This window comes from Drosophila nasuta, chromosome 3, assembly GCF_023558535.2.
Source record: "Drosophila nasuta strain 15112-1781.00 chromosome 3, ASM2355853v1, whole genome shotgun sequence".
Taxonomy (NCBI): Eukaryota; Metazoa; Arthropoda; class Insecta; order Diptera; family Drosophilidae; genus Drosophila; species Drosophila nasuta.
Window position 1 is genome coordinate 8,705,615 of NC_083457.1, and position 9,316 is coordinate 8,714,930.

A 9,316-nucleotide genomic window follows, 5' to 3' on the forward strand; every position below is an offset into this window, starting at 1 on the left:
ATGCAAAAAAAAAAGTAAAAAATACAAAACAAATAAAAAAGAATAAAACAAAACAAAAGGAGAAATGCAAAAGGGAAAGGGAAACAACAAAACAAAATGCGTGCATCACCAACACACACACATACACATGAATAAATAATATTTATTCGCATGTTCGCATGCGTTATGTACATACATATAAATATATAAATAGTTTATATACACACCCACACACACACACACATACAATATGTGCATTGTATTTACAACTGCCAATAAATTAAATCCGAGAGAGAGAAAAAAAAAACGTTTCAAAACAGTCAGAGATGAATTTAAATGCAAGCAAAGCTAAAAAAATAAAATAAAACAAAAAACCAAATACTAAATACAAAAAAAAAGATACTAAAATGTACGAATATTTACCAGTATTTTAATTATACAACATTTGTGCATTGTAAATTAAACAATTTTTGAGTTTTTTGTTCGTGAAGTAAGACAAGTGCAGTAACTGCCACATTAAAAAGTTATTCACAATTTTTAGCTAAATTTAAATCAAATTAAAAAAACAATCACACTCACTCACAAAACTTTCACTCGTACATAAAAAGCATTTTACACACATTTTTGCAAACCACAACAAAAAATACTACCCAATTTTTAACTCCATTAACAACAAAACGAAACGATATGAAATGAAATAAATACATAATTATATTTACATTCACAATTTCCACTGTAAAGTTTTCAAGCATTTTTCCAAACTCAACTCAACTCAACTCAACTCAACTCAAAGCATAATCATAACTATTCCTTTGCCCACAAAAGTAGGCAACAGCAGCTATTATAAGATTTTGTGTTCCTAAAGAAGCCACATTTGCAATTATTATCTAACTACAGAAATACATACATATATATAGTGTATACTTCTATAGAGAAGCAAAAAGCAAAAATGGAATGAAAATAAACAAAGTTCTTTCGTTAATTTGATGTAAACATGACCCATTATTTAGTTTGTAAGTGAAATTTATTTTAAATAATCGCAAAGCAGTTGCACAAGACAACGCTGCAATAAGCAAGGAGAAGACGGAAAATGATAAACAACAAGCAAACAATAATAAACTAATTTATTTCAAAAATTGAATACGCAAAATGTGTTTTTATTATTCTTACATTACTAGCGAACTATATTTCTTTTTTCTTTTTTAAGCCCAACACAAAGGACTCAAAGTGATGAATGATTTTTATTTGTGGAATCAATTTGCATAAAATAATTTGTTTTATGCAGTTTCTCTTTAATTAAATCTAAACACATGGTAAACTCCCAGTCTATTGAATAAAGAAGGTAAGTAAGTAAGTGAGTTAAAAATTCCTTTACCAAAGAGTGTTAAAAACCACTACACTTGTATTTTTTTTATTGTTAATTGGCAATTATAAATTACAATTTGGTTCAGAAATACATCAGCTGTAAACCACAAATATTTATGCATAACAGGAGTTCGCTTTAATGAGTTTGTCACCCATTAAATTGGTCTGAGTTTGCCATTCGCTTCTTTGACTGCCGCTTTTTTTTTTTAATAAAACACTTTTTATAGCCTATAATTACAGCACTTTTTCTCTGTGAAGAATGTGTTTTGCATATTGAAAAAGGAAATGATTAAAATGAATTATGTGCCACATAAAAATCAAATTACAAGTGCGTTTTTTATGCCAGTTCTTTTTAATAATATTATACTCATCATGAAATTGAATACCAAATTGTAATGCTGAAGAAATTGAACTTAATTCATTAAGAGTATCGAAAATATATAAATAAAAAACATATCTTAGACTTTTTTCTAATAATAACGATACACTAAATTAAGTAGTAAAGAAATTTAATAAATTTACATTATAGAAAATAAATTTAAAATGAAATTCAACAGCTCTAAGAAATCTATTTAAAATAATATTATCATATTATTTAAATAAAATACTATTATTTCTAGTACTAATGAAAATAAACCTAATTCATTTATAAAATTGAGAGTGAATGTGAAATAAATTTTAATCTAATCTGCTGACGGCAAACTTAATTTATTTAGAATGTATAAAGTTAATTTGAAATAAAATTTAACGTTTCCAAAGCATTTATTAAATGCAAAAGCGAATTTTATAAAACGAGCCACCAATTCGACTTTAATAATATTATATTATATATATCAAGTTGATTAGTGTTCAATGATAAATAAAGTAAACTTCAATTATTTAGGTTAGAGTAAAACCGTTTGAAATTAAATTGTACGCTCGTTTCCAAAGGTTTGCTGTATAATACTGAATTCAATAAAATAAATATAATGCATTTAGAATATAGAAATTGAATTTAAATTATATTTTAATATATGCATAGTAGAAAAGAATCTTAATTCATTAAGAATATAGAAATTGAAATTGAAATAAAATTGTATGCATAACCCATCTTTGAAATTTGATTTTATGAATATAAACAATTATATATAATGCTGAAGAGTTTAAGCTTAATTCCTTTTAGAATATAGAAAATGATTCGAAAATAAAAATTCAATTATGCGTATCTTAGAGATCAGTTTTTATTAATACTAAAAAAGAGATATTTTGAATATAGAAAGTGAAATTACATTAAAATGAAATAAATTACTATATAATAATGAAGAAAAGAAACTTAAAGCATTTAGAATAAAGAAAAAATGTATGTCTACTACATGCATCGCAATTCTTAGAAATTAAATACTGCGCTCATTTTCTCATCAACTGAGAAATGTCATCTAATAATATTATATAAGAATTTAATTTAAATTCTATGTTATTCCTTTTAGCATATAGCAAGTGAAATTGAAATAAAATTCCACTATATGCATAGCGCATCTTAGAGATCTGTGCAGTCATTCAGTTATTATGCGAACATTTCGATGCCTTTTGAAATGTTTCCTATCAATCTGCATAATGCGATTGAATCTTTTTCATGGCATCAAACCGTTCGTTGGCTTAAAAAGTGCGTGCACACAAGTGTATAATATAATATATGAATATGAATACATATATATATACATATATAGCTGTCGGCAGCTTGTCGAGTTGTACGCACACACAGATCCACACAGATACATACATATAGATAGACACATAAATGAACTGTATGCGATACTCTGCCACTTAACACAACCGCAAGCAATTCATATTCATATGAAAAGTGCCATACAAAACGCACGTTCAACTGTCCAATTCACATCCCCGGGTGCCTCTTTTTCTCCCCCTCTACACCTCGTTACTACTGGCTACTGGCGCGTCGAGTCCCTGTGGCAGTTTTTGCTGATGTCCATGGTCGAGGCCATGTCCACTTTGGTTCACTTGTATGCCTGCTGGCCGTGGAGGTGTCGACTGCAAGAGCCTGTTGATGTGGCTGCTTGGCACGCACTTTGCTACACGATAAAATGGTGAGAGAAGCAGTGTGGAGGAGGAGAGGAAAAAAAGGGGGGGAGGAAACGTTATCCAACAGGGGATAACATGAACTATGCATGCAGCTCAGCGCCGGATTAAGCTCAACACAAAATTTAATTTTATTTAATTGCTTTTCGCAAAGTCCATTTAAATTATAATGCCCGCAAAATCATTGAAAGGAGGCAAGGCAAGCAGCATGAGGCATGCAACACGCATCAAAGAGAGAGGATACAAAAGAGGAGAGATACTTTTTGTGTTGTTGTTGGTGTTGTTGCTGCATTCATTGATGCATATTTATGGGGCATACGCCGACAGTTGTCGAATGGGTGCATTCCTTTGATTTGTTGTTGCAGTCGCAATCGCAATTAGACTAGCGTTTTCAACATGATTACAAACGGCGGCAAGTCCGAGCATAGAAGGGGCAACTGGGTTTTGATAATTTATGTGGCATAGCAATAAATTTTTCGTGCACATTTGTTATTGTTGTTGCTGCTGTTGCTGTTGCTGTTGCTGTCGCGACTGTTGTTGTACTTTATTAACGCAATGCAATTAGTGAAATTTGTCAGTTAATGGCATCGAGCAGCTGATAAATAAGCTCTCAATTTAATGCATTTTAGCAATAAATAATAATGCATAACCGAAAAACGCGAAATTAATGCATTTTAAATGCCATCTCATTAATAAATGGCTAAAATTAATTGCATATTTTTAGGGCAAAATTAATTGCAGTCAGCATGCAGCAGCAACAGCATAGAAAACTAGGTCTCTCGCAGCCCTTGAGGCAACAGCAGCAACAACAACAACAACAACAGCGATTAAAATTACAATAAAGTCTACAACAATAGAGAGACAAGAGGTCAACCAAATAAATAGGCAACAATTAGACCATGGCCGACAAAAACAAAAGCATTTCTGAGCCTTAATTACAATTACAGTTGTGTTCAAAATTGCAGTCAAGTTGAGCAATTACCGAAAAGACGAAAATTGTGCAATTGTTGACAACAATGTAAAAGGGGCAGAAAGCGAGTGAGAGAACGTTGCAGAAAAATGCGCTTAAAATGGTTTAGTTAATTTGAAAATAGCGGGTGGGAAACTAATTAGAGCTCATTATAATTTTCGAAAAACATATAATTAGAATTTCATAAATAAATTGGTGAGTCGTATGCAAGAGCAATTAAAATGTAATCCTAATTATAGGCATTATTCGATATACTATAAATATATATTTAAGAGTTCACTTTACAACAAGCTATAAATTCAATTTGTATAACAGGGACACTTTTAATTATATCAAACTATTAAAAATAATATAAACGACATTTTAAATTAAGGTCAAAGAAAAACATTTTTAACAGACACTTTTTATTGACTCAAATAATCAGATTTCTGCACAATAATACTATAAATCGATAGCTGTTTTTCTTCTTCGCAACTGCAATTGACTACGCAATAATCAGATGAGCAAAAAAAATAGTTGTAGCTGCCACAATAAAAACGAATAAATAATTTGAAAAAAATTGCATATTTGCAAAAACGAAATGAACATCAACTCAAATATTATTTTTTAAAAGGAATCATATTAAATTGCAGTGAAATTCTTTGGATTTTATTAACTTTCATTTAATGCAAAACAAATACTTGCTTGTAGAATTATTCTAACCACTACACAGAAGAAGAGTATTATAACTTTGTCCTATCTCTAACTTGCTTTGGCTGACAATCTGGTATATATTGTACTCGAACTGGTATATTTTGAATGTAGTACTATGCCAATATACCAAATATTGCATTTTTTGAAGCGGAGTCTTAAATGAATATGGCAAAAACAAAGTTTTGCTGTCTACTAATTTGCTATATTTTAAGAATAATACCGCACTGTTTTGATTATATTCAAAATGTTTCCAGGCATTTCACAGTCGACCTCAATCGAGTTTTCCTTCTTGTTTAAATGAGAAATGCATTGCAAATTTCGTAGAAATTAGAGAATATGACTCTTGCTTTCAATTATTATTAATGTTTGATAAATATGATGTATGTTTTGGTGAGCTAGACAATTGTTAAATGATGTTTGGGATTAAACTCTTTGACAGACACGAGACAGGCGAATTAATGACGCATGCAGGTGACTGCGACAATTCGGCTCAATCAATTAGGTTAACTCGAACAAATTGATTCTGGGTAAAAGTTATTGCTATCTGTTTGCCAGTCCTTTCATCGATTTCTCTTTCGTTTGTTTTGTGTGTTGTGTGTGATGCCTTTTCTTGGAAAACGAACTCATCAATTTGCTGTGAACTCATTTGATAAAGCGTATGTGTATCTGATGAGGTCAAAATGGGAAACACACACACACAGATAGATAGAGCGAGAGGGACAGACAGATCCTTTATGAGTTGTTGTTTTGTATTGTGTTGTGTCGTGTTCGCAATTTAGTTTTAGTTCACAATAAAGTCACAGTGGCTAATTATGCCATGTGCTTGTGTTTTATGCTTGCGTTTGCTTAATTGTAAATTATAAGGTCATAATTTAGGCTGACAAACGGCAGGAGTACATTTTAATACTCCCAGGCCACACATCAGGCTGCTGCCACGCCTTCACTTTGTTATATGTTGTGGTTGTTGTCCTCATTCTCATTCCCAGTCTCATTGTTGTCAACGTTGTGGTTAAGTCAAGGTCCTCGATGTTGTTGTTGTTGTTGTTGTTGTTGTTGTGGCTGCTTGTTCTCAATAAAAATCTCATTCGCTGACGCATAACTTTTACTTTTAATTAGTTGTATTATCTCCCTTGCTGCCAGCTAATTGCTTTATTGCTTGCTGCCAGCTTTGCTGCATTCTCGATAATTCTCTCGCACTCTCACTTTGCTCTTACTTCGCTTTTCCTCCTGTCGCGCTATTTGAAATCTTTTTGTCGCAACTTTATCAGCATGTCCCCGTTGACATTTATTGATTTTTCGCTCTCTCTCTCTCTTTCTCTCGACTGCTGCTGCTTATAAAATGAAAACCAAAATCTACCACAACAAATATAACAACAACATGAACAAGAAGAACGTCAACAACTCTGAGGGAACCCCGCCAGTCAGCTGGCAATTCATAAAACACATCCTTGCTCCCTCTTACCCTCCTTCTTTATCTCGCCCGTCTCCACATAGCAAGCACAATTTTCTGACCTACATATGCTCGCTGCTTGACTCTGCTCTGCATCACACTCGCTTCTTGGGCGTCCTTCTTCCGATAGCGAAGCGCCACTGTCTCGACTTTGGTCATGTCATGAAAATAACAAGCAATCCACTGTAAACATTGTTAGCCCGAAGCTTTCATACCCTAGCAATTTAATGAGCATATGCATTATTTGGGAGAAGTTTCATATTTTGGAAAATGGTTAAGATTAAATACTAAATTCTGAAAAGAAACTCTCAAGTATCAATTTTGTAATTGGTGCTCGTTTAAAGACAAATTAAAATAAAATAATGTTTAACATTTATTGTTACATTCCTATGAAAACATGTACAAAGAAAACTTGAAAGATATAAAAGAAATAAAAGCATTTAATGAAATATATTAATTATAAGGGATGTTTCAATAATTCAATTGGAAATTCCTTCCAGTAAAATTGCCTATGTTTATTCTCATAAATAACTCAAATGATTCTTGAAATTGAATTTAATTTTTGAAGGAAATTGTTGAAGTTTTCTTAAACAGAATACTCCTGATTAAAAATGTGATTTAAAATATGTTTTATATATATTATATTATGAATTATGAATGAAACAAATTATATTTATAAATTAAGCATACATTAAATATATTTTCGCTGTAAAATTACTTTTGTCCATTTCCCCTGTATAACTTTGCTTTATATTCTTATGCAAAATAAAATGACATTTTAAAAATAAAATACTTAAAGCCAAAAGAATAATTTCAAATCTTATATTTATTTAGTTTATATGTAATTAAGAATCAATTAGGATTACTTTCTCTCTTTAAATTAAAATAGTTACCTTCGCTTTGTGCTGCAAAAATAATGACAAATCGCTTACATTATTGAACAGAAATATTTCATTGTTTAAAGTCTGAACTAATTATTAAGGAATTTTGAATCGTTTCACAAACAAAGTCGCAATTTAAATCATAAAACAAAACATAAAATTAGCATTGCTATTTGATGCAAAATTCCATAAAAGTGAATTAAATTAATTAGTTTGAAATAGTTTGCCCAACTAATTGAAGAGCATATAATTAGTTGTTATGGTAGTTTATTAAAATAATTGCAATGTTTTCCAAGGGGTTCAATAGACTCGATGTCGAGGGTATGTTCGAAATGTTTTTGGTTTGTCGCTTTGCCCTCGCCGTCTCGTATTTTATTTTATCGCCAATTTCGCCGCATTTTCACTGAGAACCCTGCGAACATCATTCGCCATATCTTCAAAAGATTTGCAGGCAGCGCTTGTGATTCGAGTCGAGTCCTGTGTCTCTTCTGTGCGTTGCATGTCGCTTGTCGCTTTTAGTTTTTAGTTGTGTCTTGTGGCATCCGTTGCGTTGCGTTTCGTTTCGCTTCGAGTTTGTTGTTTAGTTTGTTTGCTTGCTTTGCCTTTGCTTTTGCGTATGAGTGCGTCGACGTCTTTGGCGCAAGTTGTGTCCTGCCACGCCCACAGTCGCCTGAGACGCACACACACACATACATAGCATGAAACCTAGTCCACACATGAGGACCGAAAGTCAGCGTACTCTCATTTCATTCACAAGCAATTTATTCGTCCATTAGAGCGACGACTAGAACGAGCAAGGAGCGGAGGCTGAAGCGAAGGATGAGGATGTGGATGGGAATGTGGACGACGTCGAGGCGACCCATGCGTCCTGCCCTTCTAGGATTACAGCTGCTCGAGCTAAGTGTGTATGTGTGTCTCCCTATGTGTGTGTGAGTTTGTTTTGCTTTTATTTATTCTCTGTTTTTGCTGCCCGTTGTCTCGTGTCCTCTTTGTTACGCTTAAGTGTGTGTGCGTGTCCGTATGTATGCGTGTGTGTGTGTGTGGATAAAGATTTCCCCTCCATCTGTCGTTGTGTAGTGTCTAAATAAGTTGAGAGTCAACTTACAAAGTAAACCAAAGATTCTTAATTGGAATTTTACAAATTCGTTGGCTCCTCTCTATACATGTGTGTGTGTGTGTGTGTGTGTTTGAGTGTGTCCTTGTGTCCTGCCGCTGGGCTGCTCAAATAACTTATCGCCAGCATAGTTGCATATATGAAAAATGAAGGCATGAAAATAAAAATAATAAAAAACAACAACATGGCAGGCAAACATTGTACAGAAAGTAAAACTTAAATAAGTATGTAACTTATAGGGTAGGTTTTTTCACCCAACCCTGGTCCAGGGCTGGTGGCGGGGGGAAGTGAGGGTATTCGGTTTGTGTTGCCCCGCAGCGATAAGTGAAAAATTCGACGTCTTTTGAGCAAGGATTACAAATTTGCAGCATCTTGAGTTTTTTGTCTAATTCGAAGGGTTCATTTGAGTTGAAGTCTAGGCAAGCTTAGCTTCTGTGGGGTTGGGGGGATTTGTTGTTTCCCTTTGGCTTATCGCATGTGAAGTTGCTCCTTCTATATATGTGTGTCTATGTATGTGTGTGTAAGTGCTTGTGTCGACCATAGGATTGACTTGGATTTACACCAAGCAACAACGTGACAGCTGAGGGACCCTTGAAGGTTTCGCATGCTTTAGATTGATCGAACAGAGCTTCACAACATAAGCTGTCCGATAGACAACAAAAAAAAAACCGAGTTACGTTGGCATTGAGTTACAATAAATGACAAAGGTTTACTTGAAATATGAATAGGGTAGGTCACAGTCGCTAATCTGATTAGAATTAAACATGAGTGTTTCTCTTATCCAAAAA